Source organism: Procambarus clarkii, chromosome 22 (assembly GCF_040958095.1).
Source record: "Procambarus clarkii isolate CNS0578487 chromosome 22, FALCON_Pclarkii_2.0, whole genome shotgun sequence".
Classification (NCBI taxonomy): Eukaryota; Metazoa; Arthropoda; class Malacostraca; order Decapoda; family Cambaridae; genus Procambarus; species Procambarus clarkii.
Window position 1 is genome coordinate 19,724,821 of NC_091171.1, and position 20,842 is coordinate 19,745,662.

Below are 20,842 nucleotides of genomic sequence, written 5' to 3' on the forward strand. Positions count from 1 at the left end.
TAACTATGAGTTCCCCAACCAGTCCTCGACTCAAGTCCATTACATCCAGCGGTCGACCCCACAGACGCATTTATAAATTTTTACATGCTGTTCATTCAAAATAGGAATTTTCTCAAATATAAATTAATATCATAATATATTAGCATATTGTGCATATATTGGCATAGATTAGGTTAGGTGTTTTGGTTCAGTTGGCGATTATTTGTATTTGTAGTACGTGGGTGAAGCATTTACAGCGTTGTGGTTCGAACAAATTTCGTCAGTGAAGCACTTGTTCCAGAAGTGTTCGAACGTCAACAGTTGTGAGTCGTGTGTAAACCGTTTTCATTCATAAACAGGGGGTTTGGCGGGTGCATGGAATCACTTTTGGGTCTTTGTTTGAGGACGGGCTGGAGTTCTCACACCAAATTTATATTCAGTGATTGAGCTTATGATTAGGTTCGAATCCAGCAGTAGACTACACTTCAGCCCGTCCTCCAAAGCTATCACAAGGAATAACGTTCACTGACTTTTCAATCAGCACTTCACTTCACAGTGCTTAACAATTCAATGCACAACAATACACCACAACACAGGTCATAATAATAATGAAATCAAACTGTCAATGTATCACCATACAAGTAACTCAGGGTATCACTCAGACCAACCCTTACTCACTGTTACTCAGACTGGTTCTCTGGTACGAGATCAGAAACATACACATGGAAATTTTATACAGTATAGGTATAATTGAACCGTCCCACAACACAGACAGTAAAATAACTAAATGTGTAATTACGTATAACATATACACTCAGAGACAAATTACAGTAATCACTCAGACGTACTGTAATCGTCACCTTTAACGTGGTATTCCTCGACTACGCTTCTCCACCCGTATCAGGTGATAACGGGACAACGTCAGGTCGCTGGGTTAATATCAAATCAACACAAGAAAATCTGCACCAAACAGAGTGATTGTACTCGCATAATATACTGTCCTTCTCATTCAATCCTCATTGAATTGAGGATTCAATGAGGCCTGACGTCTCATTATCACCTAATACGGTGATAACATGTTACTTCCTCCTAATTTCTCCTCCTTCCACGTGAGTGTGCCCTGCACACTTATGTGATAACATCACATGTGACCAGGAGGCATGGCAGGATGTGCAGAATACCCCCGTTGAAAAGAAGAGGTGCAACAGGTACTCTGAGAGAGAACTCTTATCAACATCAGAGGCCTGAGACTGTTCAACACGCTTCTGCTACACTTAAGGGGCATAACTGGCAAACCCCTCATAGTGTTCAAGAGAGAACTGGATAAGTACCTCCAAAGGATTACTGATCAACCAGGCTGTGATTCATACGTTAGGTTATGTATCATATAAATACATTACCCAACGCCAATATCTGTTAGTTCCACCAATGTCCAACATTTTTTTTTTCGGGGGGGGGGGGGGGGAGGGGGCAAATCTTTTTTTAGGGGGAATTAATTTTTTCATATCGTTTGTTTATAACCTGAATTTGTTGTAGCTTCTACATATTGGAGAATGCTATCCGTCACTAAGTATGTGAAATTTGAGCGAAATTGGTGAACATGTTAACCAGCTACAGGTGGCAGAAGTTGACTTTTATTTTTGTTTGGCCGAAAAAATTAACAGATTTTAAACTCTATTCCCTTTGACTCTATAGGTTGTATTGATGAATGGGGACCAGATTTTGGCCTTATCACTTATATAAAGTATACTTATTATCCTTATTAACTCATTATCTTTATCCCTATAATTGAGTTTTTTAGGGGGTTATTTTTTCTTTACTTCATTTCAACACACATTGACCTACAATTTTCACATATTCGAGTACAGATGCCAAACAATATTTATTAAAACTTACAAGATTTGACATCAATTTGAACTACTATATTTATTCTTGATAACTTTACCTTCATTTTTCTGCATGACCAGGATTTTCAAATTTTGAGAGAAGATAACAAATTCCGTTTCTAAGCGAATCTCACCATTTTTACATATTATGTGCAAAGTTCTTAGTTGTAAAAAACCAGAATAGACTTTATTCATAGACCCATAACTTTGGGAGTTATAAATTATGTCGCATATTTTGAAGGCCATAATGTTGTTTTTTTTACAGTAAACTATACTCGAACTAAATTTTATATTCAGGCAAATGAACGTTGTATGCCATTCTGAGTCCATACTGAATAAAATAAAAATTGGTGAAATATTAAATTCGTTATCTTAATTTGAAATTGAAATTTTCAATTTTTTATAACAAATATTTTTTTCCTGATCATGTTATGATATTGATTTGTTAGAAAAAGTTGGAGCATTTACTATATAGATTAAGCACAACAAATTTGAGTGTGTTTGAGGAAGGTTGAGAAATTACCCACCTTGCACCTTAAATGCAATAAATACAGCTTAACTGTATAGTTATTATGGCCTGGTCAACCATATACGAACACGGAAGATCAAACAAACTAAGTCTCCTCGTAGGTGAGGCTAGCGTGTCACAGGCCATGTGTTGTACCAGGTAGTTACTGCTATTTCTTCTTCACCTTCAATTACACCTGCCAAATGTGGCACATAGTAATAATCTTAACCAATCTATGACGGTTATATCAGGGGGAAATGATTATTCTAATTAATGAATGATTTTTACCCTCTCGGGTGGCTCGCCTCCTATCATAACCGGCCTTCCCTAATCTATATTCCTGGCCAGAAATAGCTAATTTAATGGGTTATCGGGTACAGAATACTTCCCTTGTTGTTGACGAAGATCGTGTTGATGATGGGAGATGTGTACATACCATAATACTGCATCTATAGAGAAATAATTGCAGAGCTTCAAGCGTGCTCCTGGCGAGATTTTGTGGATGTTAAAAATTCTTGGTGTCTGCTCCCTCTAGGCTCGAGACACGTCTCTCTCGCCGGTTCCTATTCGTCATTATCGATTTAGGGAGGAATACTATGTATTTGCTGGTTATTTAATTAAATTCAATCCTGAAGAACATTTTTTATTATATTTAATCCCCAGGCTGGTAGATTTAAAGATGTGTATTATATGTAAATGAATATTTGATGACGTGGCAAACATCCCATTTTCTCTGAATGACCACGAAATCTATTCTCTGAGATAAAGTTAGTATGTTCCTGACATAACCGTTTAGCTTGGTATGCCAGTTGTTAATAATTTGGCGTCGAAATTTCTGACACAGGGTGACAGGGCATCTCACCACCTCTGAGCACAACTTTGCCCAGTCTTGTGTGGGGTAAGATGGGAGTGTCAGTGGTGCTTTGGAGGCCACCTCACGGTACAGCAGTTCACTACACAGTTACATCCTTTTAACTTATACGTAATAAAAGCTGAAAGAAAATAGCACTATCACTTCCTTAAGGGATAAAATAACTCCCCATCAATTTCTATTAGTTGTCACCAAGCCCCTTGTATTTCTCTTCGGTCAAGTTAATTATTGATATGATTTTAATAATAAAATATTAAACAATTCGTAGGGAAAGTGTTGGTAAAATATTGACATGAGCAGATGTATGTGAGGACTGAACATTGGGGGTTTGTGAGGCTATGTGACAAGGCTAGACACAAGTATTGCCTACACCTGTGACTTGTCCTCCTCCCACTTCCTTGTGGTGTGTCACCCTTTCACCTGTGGCTTGTCCTCCTGGTATTTCCTCGTGGTGTGACACTCCAACACTGTCCCGACTGTCCCTCGATAGAATCTTTGGTGAACTGAACCTCAGCGACGTGAGGTGCAGTTCCCTCAGCCTTTCTTCGTTACTCATGCTTCTTAGTTCTGGGACTAGCCTAGTGACATACCTCTGAACTTTTTCCAGCATCGTCTTGTGCTTGACAAGGCACGAGCTCGATGCTGGGGCCGCATACTCCAGAATTGGCCTTTCATACGTGGTATACAAGGTTCTGAAAGATACCTTACACAGGTTTCTGAAGGCAGTTCTGATGTTAGCCAGCCTCGCATACGCCGCCGATGTTATTCTTTTGATGTGGGCTTCAGGAGACAAGTTTAGAGTGATATCATCTCCTAGATCTTTCTCTCTGTCCGTTTCGTGAAGGACTTCGTCTCCCATTCTGTATCCAGTGTCTGGCCTCCTAGCTATTTCCTCCCCCTAGTTTCATTATCTTACATTTACTTGGGTTGAACTTTAGTAGCCATTTGTTTGACCATTCCTTCAGTTTGTTTAGGTCATCTGGTAGCCTCATACTATCTTCCTCTGTCTTAATCCTCCATAATTTTAATTTAATCCTTAATCCATAATTTTTGCATCATCAGCAAACATTGAGAGGAACGAATCTGTTCCCTCTGGGAGATCATTTACATATATCAGAAACAGTATAGGTCTGTATATATGTACATAGATGTATGATCTATATAACAGTAGAGATCAGTAAGAACTGATCCCTGAGGAACTCCACTAATGATGCCTCGTCACTCCTCACAGTGACTCTCAGTCTTCTGTTGTTTAGGTACTCCCTCCCCTCCGTGGTGTCGCCTTGTCATGGTGAGGGGCTCACATACACCTCCCTGGGACCGGTGAGGGTTGCTTTCGCCCCCTCTCCTGCCCCTCTTTGGGTGTTGTATGTGCAGACGGACACCTGCAACCATGTAGGTGCCTTGTGAGCCATTGAACCACCCACTGGAGGGGTCGCCCGTGAAAGGCCACCCTGAGGGGATGCCTGGGTGTTCAGGCTGGGGCGATAAGGGGATTGAGGTCTTTGCACTAGTGTGGGAGAATGGACGATGCAGTAGGACTCCCCTTTTAAAAAGGGGGAGCACCGCTGAGGACGACGCACCCTTCCTGCACTAGCCCGCGCTCGGCCTCCCTGGCTGCCTTGGTAGGTGGTATCCCTTAGTTCCAGGCCCCAGATTTTTAGAACGATTGCTGCATGGATGACGACACGACCTCTCTTACCCAGGCTCATGGGGTGGGCGACCAGGTCCCTGAGTCGGACTGTACTGGAAGACCGGGCTCTGTAGCCCCTGCTACATTGGGCCAAGACCGGACTTCTTCCCACCCCCCCCCTGCTCCCTTCCCTCCTCTGTGGTAAGGTCGATCCACAAGCCCCCTGTGGTGACCACCTTGTCCCCTAGCACGGCTCCATCTCTCATTGTTACTACTGTGTCTTATGACCCCTCTCTCTCTCTAGGGGGTTCTCACCGCCGTCCCCGCCATGGCCGCTTTCGCAAGCTCCCTTCCCATACAAATTCGTACCACACCTTGTTTGATCCTGCTACGTGGACTAAGTACTTTGACTTTCATCATTTAGATTTTACTCCTCCTGACGATTTCTCCTTCCATATTCACCTTGTTGATTCAGCAGATTCCTGTTACTTTTAACCCCACCCGTCTCAGTACATGTGTTGTTGCTGCTGCTGCTCCTTGGGATGCAGCTACCCGCTTGGCCACTTTGTCCTGCATTGGGGAGACCCCTGTTCGGGTCTCCAAGAACGCTCGGTTAAATGCCAGTGTTGGCACTGTTCTCCTCACATACCATGTTACAATTGGTATTAGGAACCTCAAGGACTGCCACGAGGATATTAAACATATCCTCGAGGCCCAAGGCCATTCTGTTCTCCAGGTGGACACGTTCATTCGACTCCCTTGTGGCCATTGTCGTTTATCCCTTCGGGTTGTGAAGATTACCTTTGATGGTAGGACCCTTCCGCTCTCTGTCCTTGCTGGTGCCAGGTGCTCTGTCCAGGAGTACATTCCCTCTCCTCGGCTCTGTAATAAGTGCTGGAGGTTTGGGCATGGTGTCCTCTGATGCTTCAGTACTGTCTCTCTCTGCCCCATGTGTGGGGACAAAGATCACTCTCAGTCAGAGTGCTCTTCTCCTCAGGCTCGCTGCCTCAATTGTGGTGTAGCCCACCCTACCTTCCCCCACGCGTGTATACATTATAAACTTGAGGCAGCCATCCTCAACTTGTAACACCGGAAACGTTTGTCTTTTCCTGAGGTGAGGTGGTAAGTTTGCCATCTCCCCCCTTTCGCTGACGTCTCTTATGCTCGCGTGTTGCGTTTTTCCTCTCCTCGTCCTTCCCACCTTCCTCAGTTTTAAAACCATTTCCAGGCCTTAGACCCGGACATGCCCACTGCCTCCTACCCCTGTTCCTTTACATTCTGTCCTGAAGAGTTCTCCTCCAGGTTCTCTGTCTGGAGTTTCCCTTCCTTTTACCCAGTCTGTCATGTCTCCTGTGTCTTCTTTCTCATCTCCCTCCGATCCTCCTTCCCGTCCTTCTCCCCCGTCTCTTAGCTCTCCACGCCACTTGTCTGTACAGGCTGTTGTCCATCACTCTCCCAGCGATCATCATGTTGTTCGCTCTCGTTCTTCTTCTTCACCTGTTTAGACGCTCAAGTCTGTTGCCCAGTACATTGTTGCTGGTACACCTGTCTCTTTGAGTCGGAAGCGAAAGCCTGGCTCATCTCCTTCCTCCTCCCCGGCGGGAAAGAAGGCTTCGCTTTCTTCCTCGCCCCCCACCTCTGACTCTGTTGCTCCATCCCCTCCCGTTTCAGTGGTCGAGCCCTGTTCCTGCTATAGAGGTTTCTTTGGCCCCCACTTCCCTCTCGGTTGCTGCCCTTGGTGAGGTGTGCTCACCGGTTTCTGCCCCTCCTCCTACTGTCCTTGTTCACCCCTCTCGGTTGTCTCCTCCCCCTCCTCCGGACCCTGCTCATCGCCTCTGGTCTGTCCTCCTGCTCCCTTCCCTCCAACCTTACTCAGTTTACCCATGCTCCCTAACCCTGACTTTACTGACCCTGATCCTGAGCCTCTTTAACATTCTGTGTTCCTTTTTCACCTTTGTTTCTTCATTGTTCTCTGTTGCTGTCCTTTCTCTTTTTGTCTTCTGATATTCCCTTCGTCCCCTTACTTTTCCATCGCCTCTCCAATTTTCTGCTGCCCGTGTCTTTATGAGTAAATGGTACACGGTTTGTTCCATTTATCTCCCCCCGAATGTCTCGCTTTCTCTTCCCGATCTTAAACACCTCCTGGACTCCTTGCCCGAGACTGTGCTCCTGCTTGGTGATTTTAATTGTCAACATACCTTCTAGGGTGATGTTCTGACAAACACGGGGTGTCACCTTCTCGAACCGTTCATCCTCTCTTTTTCCCTGTCTCTTCTGAATTCTGGTGAGCCCACCCATTTGGACTCTCAGACTCGCGCCCATTCCTGTCTTTCCTTACCTTTGTAGTTTGCTTGTCGTCTCTTTACTTGGATTTCACGTGGCGGGTTCTTGATGACTTCCATGGAAATGACCATTTCCCCATCCTTCTTACCTTTTTCTCTCTCTCTTTTTCACCTTCCCCTCTCCTTCCCTAGGTGGCGGTTTGCTGAGGCTGACTGGCGCCTATTTACTCTCTGTGATACTCTCTCCGACCTCTCCATTTTGCTTCTCCCTCATGCCTTCCTCCTTTTTCATGACACTGTCTTCAACACTGCCCTCCGCTCTATTCCTCGCTCTACCTCTCGAGAAACGCGGAAGTAAGTTCCCTAGTGGAATGTGGACTGTGTTCGGGCTGTCCCCTGTAAGCGTGCAACCTAGAAAAGAGACCACCGTCAGCAGATGGCTGATTCTTTTCTTTTGTTTCGGAAGGCAAGTGTGGTGGCCTGTAGGATCATCCATACAGTTAAACATGCTGGAAGTGTTGTTTCTACCATTACGTCCGAAACTCCCCTGCCGCAGATCTGGAAGTGTATCCGCAAGATAGCGGGTAAGTTCGTTCCCAATATCTCGCCGGTCCTTCACCTCCGTGGTACTCTTGTGGCGGACCCATTGCAGATCGCGACCGAACTGGGTTCCCACTTTTTGTCTGTTAGCTCTGGTTCTCATCTTCCTCAATCTTTCCTTCTTCGTAAATCTGTTCTTGAATCTCGCCCTTTAGATTTCTGCACTTATCTCAGACTTCCCTATAACGATCCTTTCTCTCTCTCTATCTGAACTTCAGTCTGCCCTGGCCCTCTGCGGTTCTACGGCAGTGGGCTCCGATGGCATTCATTATGAGATGCTTCGCCATCTCCCTCTGTGCACGTCTCAGCTTTACTGAGTCTCTATAATCGGGTCTGGGAGTTGTCGTCCGTCCCTGAGGACTGGCTCGATGCTGTTGTCCTCCCTGTTTGGAAACCAGGGTCTCTAGGAACATCCCCTAAGGACTTCTGCCCTATTGCCTTCACAAGTTGTGTCTGCAAACTCTTTGAACGTATGGTTAACGTTTGTCTGATGTGGTTTTGGAACACTATCACCACCTCTCCCCTTTTCAATTTGGTTTTCGCAAGTGCCACAGCCAGATGTCCTGGTTAACTTGGAGGTCTATATTCGTACTGCTTTTGCTGCGAAGATCTCCATTGTTTCCTTTTTTTTTTGGACTTAGAAAAGGCTTACGACACCACCTGGAGATATCATATTCTGTCCCAACTTCATTCTTTTGGCCTTTGTCGTAATCTCTCTCTCTCTCCCTCCAAAGCCTCCTCTCTTGTCATTCTTTTCGAGTGAGGCTTGGTGCCACTCTCTCTGCCCCTTTTAGGCAATACGAGGGATGTACCCCAAGGTAGTGTTCTGAGCACTATTCTTTTTCTAGTTGCCCTCAATGGTCTTCTTTGCTCCCTTCCGTCTGGTGTCTTCTCCGCTTTCTATGTCGACGATCTTACCCTTTGCTATCGGGGTGATGATTCACCTCTCCTTCAACGGCGGCTTCAACTTGCGATTGATGACATGTCGTCTTGGGCCACCGATCATGGCTTCAAGTTCTCTACATCTAAGACTTGTGCTATGACTTTTACTCAGAAGCGTGTCGTTCTACGTCCCTCTTTGTCGTTTTATGGTCACCCCATTGTGTACAGGGATTCCACTAAGCTTTTGTAGTTAATCTTTGACATTCGTTTGTCTTGGTCGCTCCATAACTTTTACCTCTTAGTTGAATGCTCTAAAACCCTTAATCTTCTTAAGGTTTTGTCCCATACTTCTTGGGGAGTATGGGACAAAAATGGGAGTATGGGGCGCACACTCCTTTCTTTACATTCCTCTCTCGTCCTGTTTAAACTCGTTTATGGTTGCCCTGCTTACTCATCTGCTTCTCCTTCTACTCTTTGTCATCTTGATGCTTTTCACTATACTGAGTTGCGCCTCAGCTCTGGTGCCTTTCGTTCAACTCCCGCCCTCAGCTTGTATGTTGTCACTGGCTTCCTATCTCTCCAAGACTGCCATGATCGCTACTGTCTTCGCTATCTTGCGCGGTCCTTGCAACATCGTTCCTCTCACCTCTGTCGTGCTTTGACTTTTACCCATCCTGTAGTTCCTGTTCCTCTTCACCACCTCCCTCTTTCTGTCCGGTTATCTCGCTTGCAGAATTTTCTTTCGGTTCGTATTTCTAATATTTCACCTCGTATTGTTCCTTCCTTGCCCCTGTGAAGAGTTTCCCTTCGAAAATTTTGTACATCCAAGACCCGCATCACTAAAACTTTTACCCCTCCTACAGCTCTGAAACGCCTTTTCCTTGAACACTTTTCTTCCCACTTTCGCTCCATTTCTATCCTCACCGATGGGTCTAAGTCTGCAGACGGTGTAGGCAACTCTGTTGTTTTTCCTGACCACACTTATCTGTGTTGGCTACCTCCAGAGATTAGCATCTTCACAGCAGAACTTTATGCAATTCTCTATACTCTTCGTCTCCTGCTTTCTCGTTGTCAATTCTTATTTGTGGTTGTAGTTGACTCTCATAGTGCCCTCATGGCTCTAGGGTCCTTTAATCCAGTCCATCCGGTGGTCGTCGAGATTCAACATTAGCTGTTTCTTATCTCCTGTAAATTTAAATCAGTTGAGTTTTGCTGGGTTCCCAGCCATATTGGTTTTTCTCTAAATGAGCATGCGGATGCTGCCGCTAGGGAAGCTATCCACTCTTGTCCCATCTCTCGTAAAGGTATTCCTTATTCCAACTTTTACCCAGTTATTCATTCCTCCATCCTTGCCCAATAGGAAGGTTGTTGGTCTTCTGTTTTTGGTAACAAACTGTGTACTCTTAAGTGTAGTGTGTTCCCATGGCCATCCTCCTACCACTGTAACCGGCGATGGGAAACGGCTCTAGCAAGGTTGTGTATTGGCCATACACACTTAACTCATGGTCACTTAATGGAGCGGCGCCCTGCTCCTTATTGTCCAAATTGCTTTTTCCCTCTTACAGTTGTGCATGTCAATCCTCCTCATGATTTTTACATCGTCCTCAATCATTGAGAGAAACGAGTCTATACCCTCTAGGAGATCATTTACATATATCAGAAACAGTATAGGTTCAAGGACTGACCCCCGAGGGACTCCACTTGTGACGTCTCGCCAATCTGAGACCTCACCCCTCACTGTGACTCATTGTCTTCTGTTGCTTAGGTATTCCCTTAAACCAATGGGGTACCTTCCCTTTCACTCCAGCCTGCATATCCAGTTTTTTCACTAGCCTCTTGTGTGGTACTGTATCATAGGCTTTCTGGCAATCTAAAAATTTGCAGTCTGCCCACCCTCTCTTTCTTGCCTGATTTTCGTTGCCTGGTCGTAGAATTCAATTAAGCCTGTGAGGCAGGACTTGCCATCCCTGAACCCATATTGATGCTGTGTTACAAAGTTCTTTCGCTCCAGATGTTCCACTGGAACATTGGAGCGTGCGCATGTGTGTGTGTGTGTACTCACCTAGTTGTGTTTGCGGAGTTGAGCTCTGGCTCTTTGGTCCCGCCTCTCAACTGTCAATCAACTGGTGTACAGATTCCTGAACCTACTGGGCTGTATCATATCTACATTTAAAACTGTGTATGGAGTTAGGCTCCACCACATCTCTGCCTAATGCATTCCACCTGTTAACTACTCTGACACTGAAAAAGTTCTTTCTAACGTCCCTGTGGCTCATTTGGGTACTCAGTTTCCACCTGTGTCCCCTTGTTCGCGTACCACCAGTGTTGAATAGTTTATCCTTGTCTACCCTGTCATTTCCCCTGAGGATTTTGTAGGTAGTGATCATGTCTCCCCTTACTCTTCTGTCTTCCAGTGTCGCAAGGTGCATTTCCCGCAGCCTTTCCTCGTAACTCATGGCTCTTACTTCTGGGACTAGTCTAGTGGCATTCCTCTGAACTTTTTCCAGCTTCGTCTTGTGCTCGACAAGGTACGTGTGTGTGTGTGTGTGTGTGTGTGTGTGTGTGTGTGTGTGTGTGTGTGTGTGTGTGTGTGTGTGTGTGTGTGTGTGTGTGTGTGTGTACTCTCCCCCATCCTCAGGCTATGGTCGTCCAACATTCTGCCAACCACGAAAGCACATTGATAAATGTTACCTTCCCGTGTAACTAGAACTGGTAATTTATCGAATATTAATTAATAATTTACATTATAATTTTATGTAAGGTCAGGCCTACTAGGGTAGGTTAGAGTATGCGTTTTCCCTCTGTTTTCAATTATTTGTATTTCCAGTGCGTGAGTGAAGCATTTTGTGAGATGCGCACCAATTCAAACACAGGAAGAGAACGATTCACTACCTCGAGAAAAGTTTGAACTAATCGGTTGAGTGGTGAGTAAAGTGTGTTTTGTTCATTAACAGTAGACTTTTTGGTTGCTTTAACCAACATTTGGGCAGCCATTCTGATCCGTCAACGCTTCGAGCTCTCCCTGTTACAACTCTCATAATCAACACATCACAACACACGGGGCTCCGTCACCTCAGTGTAACGTTAATGACCAGGACCAGGAGACCTGAAGCAGTTACACAAGTACTTGCGAACCTCTTCAACTTTCCCCAATCTTTGGAGGCTTTGTTTACATTTAACAGTTTACGAGAATGAAACTCCTTATTGTCCGAACTGCATTGTCCCTCTTACAGTCGTTCATATCCTTGTTGGATGTCCTGTCTTCCAGGATGTGCGTGTGTCTTGCTTCCCGACCGCCCCTCGCGGTCACTTGTCCTTCGATAGAATCCTTGGTGAATCGGATACCTTTGATATCGTTTGCCTTATGCGATTTTGTTCTAGTTTTGACATCCTTAGTGATATTTAGCGCCTTTTGAATATCTCGTACATTTGATGGTGCTACATAGTCTCCCCAGCTTGGTGCCTTATTTTGATAATTACTTATTTCCTTATTCTCATATCAGATATTGACAAAAATACAAGTCTCAGCTTCGTGTCATCTTTTGCAGTTGACACGAAAGTCAGTATGAAAATTACTTTTGTAGAAGAAATTGGAAAACAACAAGCAGATATTAATAAAGTCTTCAATTGAGCAGCAGAAAATTACATGGCGTTTAACAGTGATAAATTCCAGGTGCTAATCTGTGGTAAAAATGAGGACCTTAAACAAAATACAGGGTACCAGACACAATCAAATCTGTCCATAGTACGAAAGTAACATGTAAAGAATCTAGGAATATTGATGTGTGACGATCTAACGTTTAGGGAGTATAACCAAACAAATAACATCTGCTAGAAAAATGATAGGATGGATTACGAGAACTTTAAAATCCAGGGATCCCATCATCATATCCAGGGGTCCCACCTCAATGCTCATATTATTCAAATCACTTGTGCTGTCCCGCATCGAGTACTGCTCGATACTCACTCCCCCCTTCAGAGCAGGAGAGATGACTGAAATAGAGGGACTACAGAGATAATATTCAGTACGCAGTAGACACGATAAAGCACCTAAACTATTGGGATCCTCTCAAAGCTCTCAAAATATACTCTCGAAAGGAGGTACTCTCTCTAGATGAAAGAGGTATCAAATAATATATACACTGGTTGATACCTGGTTGATGGGGTTCTTGGAGTTCTTCTACTCCCCAAGCCCGGCCCGAGGCCAGGCTTGACTTGTGAGAGTTTGGTCCACTAGGCTGTTGCTTGGAGCGGCCCACAGGCCCACATACCCACCACAGCCCGGTTGGTCCGGCACTCCTTGGAGGAATAAATCTAGTTTCTTCTTGAAGATGTCCACGGTTGTTCCGGCAATATTTCTTATGCTTGCTGGGCGGATGTTGAACAACCGCGGACCTCTGATGTTTATACAGTGTTCTCTGATTGTGCCTATGGCACCTCTGCTCTTCACTGGTTCTATTCTGCATTTTCTTCCATATCGTTCACTCCAGTACGTTGTTATTTTACTGTGTAGATTTGGTACTTGGCCCTCCAGTATCTTCCAGGTGTATATTATTTGATATCTCTCTCGTCTTCTTTCTAGTGAGTACATTTGGAGGGCTTTGAGACGATCCCAATAATTTAGGTGCTTTATTGCGTCTATGCGTGCCGTATATGTTCTCTGTATTCCCTCTATTTCAGCAATCTCTCCTGCTCTGAAGAGGGAAGTGAGTACTGAGCAGTACTCAAGACGGGACAACACAAGTGACTTGAAGAGTACAACCATTGTGATGGGATCCCTGGATTTGAAAGTTCTCGTAACCATCCTATAATTTTTCTGGCTGTCGCAATATTTGCTTGGTTATGCTCCTTAAACGTTAGGTCGTCAGACATTATTATTCCCAAATCCTTTACATGCTGTTTTCCTACTATGGGTACATTTGATTGTGTTTTGTACTCTGTATTATGCTTAAGGTCCTCATTTTTACCGTACTTGAGTACCTGGAATTTATCACTATTAAACATCATGTTATTTTCTGATGCCCAGTCGAAAACTTTATTAATATCAGCTTAAAGTTTTTCAGTGTCTTCAGCCGAGATAATTTTCAAACTGATTTTTGTGTCATCTGCAAAGGATGATACGAAGCTGTGACTTGTATTTTTGTCTATATTTGATAAGAGAATAAGGAAAAGCAGCGGTGCAAGGACTGTACCCTGAGGTACAGAGCTTTTCACTGCACTTGGACTAAATTTTATATGGTTGACTGTTACTCGCTGAGTCCTGTTTGACAGAAAACTGAGTATCCAGCGTCCTACTTTACCGGTTATTCCCATTGACTTCATTTTGTGTGCTATCACGCCATGGTCACATTTATCGAAAGCCTTTGCGAAGTCCGTGTATATCACATCAGCATTCTGTTTTTCTTCTAATGCCTCAGTGACTTTGTCGTAGTGCTCAAGTAGCTGTGAGAGGCACGATCTTCCCGCTCGAAATCCATGTTGGCCTAGGTTGTGAAGGTCATTGGTCTCCATGAAATTGGTGACCTGACTCCTAATCACTCTCTCAAATACTTTTATGATGTGCGATGTTAGTGCAACTGGTCTATAATTCTTTGCCAATGCTTTGCTCCCTCCCTTGTGTAGAGGGGCTATGTCTGCTACTTTAAGTGCATCTGGTATCTCCCCCGTGTCCAAGCTCTTCCTCCACACTATACTGAGTGCCTGTGCTACCGGCACTTTGCATTTCTTTATAAATATTGAATTCCATGAGTCTGGACCTGGGGCCGAGTGCATGGGCATGTTTTCAATTTCTCTTTCAAAATTTAGTGCGCTCGTGTTGATATCAGTTATATTTACAGGGGTTTGAATAGCCCACATTAAGAAATTGTCTGGATCTTCCACTTTCATGTTGTTTATTGGAGTGCTATGTCGGAAAATCCGACACCATTTAATATCATACAGATAATAGCTGCTGTATTACCAACAAGTTAACCATAGAAAACGTAACTTGTAGTGGAATTACCGTCTAAAGAAAACGGGATATCATCACCACATACTATTATAATTCACCAGCTATTCTGCTGGGAATTATTCTTAAATACATTAGTCTTTGGACTTTACCATCATAAAAACATCTTATATAAATTAACTTAATTATCAATATTAAAGTAGAGTAAATGTGACCCTTCTATCACGTTCCGAAATCTGGACAATGTAAGCCAGGCGTCAGAGTGAGGAGGAGGGCGGCCATTGTTGTTTATGAGACCAGAGGCTCACACGGGAGCAAATTCGGCTCCTGTTAAATTTACTTGGACGTAGTGTTATGGAACCCAAAGGTGTACCATTGTCAACACGCTGTCTACAAATACAAGTTAAGTGTCTATCCGAAACCCGTTTATCATTCATTTATGGCCATTAATGTCAGGATATAGGGTTAGCCGGTTAGAACGCGAAATCGCCTCAAACTAAAGGTAATTAAGCCAGGTCTTCAATGTTCCATATAGTGTTTTCTCTGATATAGCTTGTCATATATAGGATTCTGGCTTCACAGCTAGCGCACTTTTGACAGGTCAAGACGAGGATGCAAGATTATGTGCACCAGTTACTGGGTGATAGAAGCTACCTCCAAGAGGATAATTTGGTGTCTACACTCTAGTTATACCTGGTGGACTAACCTGCTGTACTATAAGAGAAGGAACCTCATCAATGTATGTAGCTATTACTGTAATTTGATTGGCTGCATATGTGTAATATAAACCCCCCCTAATGTGTAGAGGATCGATTTGTGAGATTGAGATTATTGCAGAAATACAGTCCACTTATCATTATACAAATTGCTATCGAAGTATATAAATTAACGTAAATATAAATTCATATAAATTAAATAAATATAAATCTCACAGGTCGGTTCCCACATTATTTGGTCATCTTCGAACCGGATGACGGATTATTTGATCCTTTGAACCCACATTTGGTCATCTTAGTACCGGATGAACCAGTTAACCAAACCAGTGGATTCATTAAATATACTAGTGCAGTGTTATTTAAACAAAGCCAGTCAAGACAGCGGCGTAGCCTCGTGGGAGCTCAGGAGCCTCCCTCAGCCCAGTTCAGCCTTCGTCAGCGGTTTCATGCACACCCACAGATATTTGGTGGCGTGTTATTTCGTGAAATGACAGCGCTAATATAGAATCCAGCCAAATTAGTGACTGTGTCTTCGCGAGATTGTTCACGGATTTCGTGGTGTTACATTTCGCGAGAGATTATCTACGAATTTTGTGGACTTTATTTCGCGAGGTCACTAATAATATTTAATACTTCTAGATAATATTAGAAGTTTCATAGAGGCTAATTAAGAGGCTATTATCAATAATTGTGTATATTATTTCTCCAAATAGAGAATTATTTAATATATATTGCACTAGTGTTCACAATATAATATTTACTAATTGCCAACCCACAACAGGGTAGGATATTACCATTGACTAGTTGAACTATTATTGCTCATTCTAGTCCCATTATTACCATAGTCAGTTGTACTATATTGAATAACCTAACACCATTAATGAATGGTGCAGACCCTATTTTGGGTGTAATTTTTATCAACTCGAGTTGAGTTGTATATATAATAATTTACTTATGATCATTACACCTTTGAGTGATTAATTAGTGTCTCTACCATCCTAGGGTGATATAGAAGAGCTAACCTAAAGGTACTTCCAGTGACACTGGTTTATCACTCAAATCATTAGTGTGTATGATTGTATATATATAATGTGTATTAATTTTAAGTGCTAACCTCTAGTAGAGGTAGGATTATTGCCTAGTGAGTGCAGAATTTACCCTAGGCTACCATTAGTGTTTGTTCAGTATTATGAGCAGCCCAAGTACAAGTCCCACAAGGCTTCACCAACTAGCCAGTATGGATAATGCAGGGAGAATGAAAAGAACCCTTGCAGGTCTTAAAGGCCACTTAACAAGACAGATCAAGAAATGTGAAGATTTGTCACAACAATCAACAGTTGATTATGCTGACCTGGAAAGCTATTATCAAGCAGCTGCAGGTAAATTTGAGCAAATCAAATGCCAAATGGCTGTCCTTGTGGGGGCAGACTACTACCATCGATTCATCGGTAGCCCTACTAAATATCAGGGTATAACCATGTTAAACTCTGCAGGAGGTAAATTACTCTCAGGCCCAGTAACAAGCCTGGGGAGACCTATGCCTGCAGATAAACAATACAAGTAGAATCTAAATTTGTCAGCTGATTATATTTCTCCAGTAGCATTATACTAAGGAGATTACAGCTGACTATAGTAACAGAGGTTGATGTTAGTATCATCATTTGAAGCTGAAGATGAGTTCATGAGGCCTCAGTGGCAAATCAGTGAACAGTAGCCTAAAACAGCTACAAGTCACTGCGACCAATGTCACTGAACCCACTGCAGTCTCAGAACCATACTTTACTTTAATGATGAGCTATTCAATCTTCTGAATCAATTAACTAAATTAAACCCCAATAAATCTGATGACTGATTTGATACATTTATTATTTAATCAAGATGTATTCCATGGGCCTCTGTGTTTATATATCAGTGACCAGTTACCTGAACAAACTTCAAGTTATATCTAATGTCACTGATCTCACTGCAGTCCCTGAATCATACTTGACTGTAGTACTTGATCACATCCAGTCTTTTGGGTTAAATAATATGTAATAAGGCTTGAATATTAGCCTTTCAAGAGTTGACAGGGAAATGAAATCGCATTAGACTTCTAACCCCTGCAACTATAGTACGGGACATCCGTCCTGTACGAACAGACGCACAAATGTGTGATTACTAACTACTAACATCAAATTAATCTAATAATTCGAAGGAGGAGTATCGGTGTTCGTCTGTTCTAATTAGGACTTCGACCCGTGAGCAGCCCCTGGGGAATTATGTCGGAAAATCCGACACCATTTAATATCATACAGATAATAGCTGCTGTATTACCAACAAGTTAACCATAGAAAACGTAACTTGTAGTGGAATTACCGTCTAAAGAAAACGGGATATCATCACCACATACTATTATAATTCACCAGCTATTCTGCTGGGAATTATTCTTAAATACATTAGTCTTTGGACTTTACCATCATAAAAACATCTTATATAAATTAACTTAATTATCAATATTAAAGTAGAGTAAATGTGACCCTTCTATCACGTTCCGAAATCTGGACAATGTAAGCCAGGCGTCAGAGTGAGGAGGAGGGCGGCCATTGTTGTTTATGAGACCAGAGGCTCACACGGGAGCAAATTCGGCTCCTGTTAAATTTACTTGGACGTAGTGTTATGGAACCCAAAGGTGTACCATTGTCAACACGCTGTCTACAAATACAAGTTAAGTGTCTATCCGAAACCCGTTTATCATTCATTTATGGCCATTAATGTCAGGATATAGGGTTAGCCGGTTAGAACGCGAAATCGCCTCAAACTAAAGGTAATTAAGCCAGGTCTTCAATGTTCCATATAGTGTTTTCTCTGATATAGCTTGTCATATATAGGATTCTGGCTTCACAGCTAGCGCACTTTTGACAGGTCAAGACGAGGATGCAAGATTATGTGCACCAGTTACTGGGTGATAGAAGCTACCTCCAAGAGGATAATTTGGTGTCTACACTCTAGTTATACCTGGTGGACTAACCTGCTGTACTATAAGAGAAGGAACCTCATCAATGTATGTAGCTATTACTGTAATTTGATTGGCTGCATATGTGTAATATAAACCCCCCCTAATGTGTAGAGGATCGATTTGTGAGATTGAGATTATTGCAGAAATACAGTCCACTTATCATTATACAAATTGCTATCGAAGTATATAAATTAACGTAAATATAAATTCATATAAATTAAATAAATATAAATCTCACAGGTCGGTTCCCACATGCTAAACATGTCCTCATACTGCTTTTTTAGGATTTCACTAATTTCTTTGTCATCCACCGTGTATGAACCTTCACTTGTACGAATAGGTCTAATACTTGCAGTGGTTTTTGCTTTTGATTTCGCATATGTGAAGAAATATTTTGGATTTTTCTTTATTTCCTGAATTGCTTTCTGTTCTAACTGCCTTTCTTCAGTTTCATATGAGTGTTTCAATTTCTGCTCGATTTCTTCAATCTCCCTATTGAAATTATTCCTTCTTTGACGGGAAATTCGTGTCTGCATAAGCAGTTCTGTTATTTTTTTCCTGCGTTTATAGTGTCGTCTGCGTTCTCTTTCTACGTTGGATCTCTTTCTGGCTTTCCTCAAAGGAACATGTTTCAGACAGACTTGATACGCTTCCGAAGTCAGTTTTTCTATTCCTTCTGTAGGACTTGTATTACTTAGACCAGTTTCCCATGGAATGTTTGTAAGTTCCCTGTTTATTATCTCCCAGTCTCTCCTTTTATTATTAAAATTGAATTTACTGAATAGCCCCTCTCGCTTTATCAACGTTTTAGGTCTATTCTGAGTATTGATGGTCGTTTGCACTTCAATGAGCTTGTGATCTGAGTATGTGGTATCTGATATCGTAATGTCTCTGATAATGTCTTCATTATTCGTAAAGACCAGATCTAAAATATTTTCATTTCTCGTTGGCTCCGATATCTGCTGATTGAGTGAAAATTTGTCACAGAATCTAAGTAGTTCTCTAAACACACTGAACATACTGAAGGGCAAGGTCCCTAATTTTGACAGTAAAATAATAACATACTAGAGTGAACGATGTGGAAGGAAATGCAGAATAGAACCAGTGAAGAGCAGAGATGCCATAGGCACAATCAGAGAACACCGTGTGAGCATCCAGACCAGCCTCCTGTTTAGGTAGTACTTATAATAAGATGAGAACCATCGTACATATATTGACATAGAATGCAATTAGTAGAAATTGGTACTATTGAATTTGGACAAACTGGAAAAGGTTTTGTATTTGTTGCAAAGACAACCTAAACTAACCTAACCTTCCGAGACCTAATATACACTATCATATATTGTACATATTTGTGGTATGTTAGGCTTAGGCATAGTTACGAATACTTTTTAGCTTTATTTTTTTCGGACTTGTTACATCATGCTCCCTAGCAAGGCTTGTGAAGTAGAACTTTCCCTCATAAATCAGTGAACCTCCTGACCTCAAATATATAAGTTTAAAATGTTTAGAGTTGAGTGAAAGACTGAAGTAAAATCCACCAGTTTACTGGGGCGAACGTATCTACATGACACAGCTTATTTACAATATATATATATATATATACCGACAACCCAGTAACAATCAGGTAAGTTATTACAAGGCCCAAGTCATAGCAGCTAGATGTCACTAAGCAAAGATCACCTAGTAACATAACCAGAATAACCAGAGGGGGAGTAATGTCTAAGCATGAACATCAATAGACACAAGTCAGTGAACTTTGTCTTCAGACAAAGTCCCTATTGGACTGGCAAATGGCAAAGTTGAGAAACCTTGAGTGAATTTCAGTCCACAATGACTGAAAAATCTGGCAGTCAGGAATCTCCTCCCAAGAGTTAAGAGTCCACACAGGCATCAAAATATGAGTCCCCAAACGGCGATAAAAAGAGTCATTTCACCACAGTAGTTACAATTTGAGAATTTAGTGATAACACTTATCTAACTCTGATTCACACAATAATCCCCTTCTTACCTTACTGGTAAGGTAACTTCTTACCTTACTATTAAGGTAACTTCTTACCTTACTGATAAGGTAACTTCTTACCTTACTGGTAAGAAGCCAATAAATATATACAAACATCCCTACTGACTGTTACTCAGAGAGCCCACACACGTGACCCCAACACACAGTGAGGTGCTGCTCCTGGCTGTCCGCCTCAGGTCAACTAACAATACCAACATCGTACATTAATATGACCTCTCTAGAAGTAACGAAAAGAAAACATAAAATACACAAGTATATTACACGACTTAAGAACATTTGCAGATGTTCAACTACACAAAGTAATCATAGATATATATATATTATATTATATTATATTATATATATATATATATATATATATATATATATATATATATATATATATATATATATATATATACAACTTTAGAAACACTTTCCCACCAGGAGACTCGAACCCTAGCCAGCACAGAAGCCTTCCAGCAACTGGCATAACAGGTACACCTTAACCCACTCCACCACCTGCTCAGACCCTTAAAAG

General features: G+C 42.2%; 1 protein-coding gene across 6 annotated transcripts in view; it reads left to right on the top strand.

Annotated features, from left to right (window-relative positions):
- Positions 1–20,842, top strand: part of LOC123757638 (bifunctional peptidase and arginyl-hydroxylase JMJD5) — a 296,441-nt gene that overhangs the window by 146,086 nt on the left and 129,513 nt on the right. For 4 of the 6 annotated variants that reach the window (XM_045741509.2, XM_069329516.1, XM_069329517.1 and 1 more), the window contains exon 2: positions 11,469–11,565. The exons of the other annotated variants lie outside the window; for them this stretch is intronic. The gene's annotated coding sequence lies outside the window, so the exon portion shown is untranslated. The remainder of the gene's footprint in view (positions 1–11,468; positions 11,566–20,842) is intronic. 6 annotated transcript variants of the gene reach the window in all.